This window comes from Alligator sinensis, unplaced genomic scaffold (assembly GCF_000455745.1).
Source record: "Alligator sinensis unplaced genomic scaffold, ASM45574v1 scaffold607_1, whole genome shotgun sequence".
Taxonomy (NCBI): domain Eukaryota; kingdom Metazoa; phylum Chordata; order Crocodylia; family Alligatoridae; genus Alligator; species Alligator sinensis.
The window spans coordinates 2,981,913-2,983,048 of NW_005841935.1; positions in this window are offsets into that span (position 1 = coordinate 2,981,913).

Below are 1,136 nucleotides of genomic sequence, written 5' to 3' on the forward strand. Positions count from 1 at the left end.
CTACTCCCTTTTTCACAGACAGCCTTTTTTTTTCCACCTTGTATTTTATCACTGTTGTCTTCCCCTATTACCCCCCCCTTTTTTTCCCTCTTTCTCTCTCTTTCCCCATGCCCCCTTTACCTTTTTGTCTTGCTTATCTCTACCTATTTACATTCTCACTGACATCCTACCACACTTAGCTACTTTCGTTCCTTGGAGTCTCAGACTAGCAGAGACTCCCTATGCCTGACATAGGGTGACTGCCCCCCAAAAGCTTGTAAAGAACCTGTTTCCAACTACTCAGTTGGTCTAATAAAAGATATCACATCTACCCAAAGAGCCTTGCCTGCCTATGTCCTTAGACCAACATGGCTACAACCAAAAACTCAAGTACCTAGACTTGATACTCGATGACAGGAAATGAAGGGGGAAAGGAACTCTCCTGAAAGGACTGGCAGTGTGTGTTTGCAGCCATGTTAGAGAGCTAATGACACTGCAATCACAGCCCTGGTAGTGCTATTTTCCTACTTTAACTGCATTCAGTTTCTTTATGTGACAGTGAAGGAATCCAGCATACATTTTAGGGGTATTGTAGGTTTTCCTGTGAGACTGTGACCATCACCCATGGTGTGAGCAAAGCAATGGACAAATCTAGCAGATTAGTCTGGTTTTCATAAGTTCACTTATACTTGAATAGGAGCAAAAATTTACTTCCTACAGGACTGCAACTACAGGTAAAAGGAAAAAAGAAACAAACTATTTATAATACTACAGAGTGTAGAGATGGGGAACTGTTTTCAGGTGTAGGAGCTACTGAGAGTTTTCTTCTTGGCTTTGGGTCAATTTCCTGGTAAGAAAATCCACTTGGGCAAATACAGCAGTGAAGCTGCCCTTTCCCCATGGCACTTTAAAAATAATAACAATCATAACTCTGCTTTAGCCAGAAATTTTGAAGTACTCCACAAATGATTCACACTTTACAAGTGGGGAAACTAAGACCCTGGGAACTGAAATGATTTGCCCAATGTTAATCAGGAGACCAGTGGCAGAGGTGAGAACTAAAGCAAAGTGGCCTAAGGCTAATCAAACATGCTGTTCACTAGCCTATGTACCCTTGCAGTTAAAATGCATGCTGAGATTGTCATGATGTCTGCTGA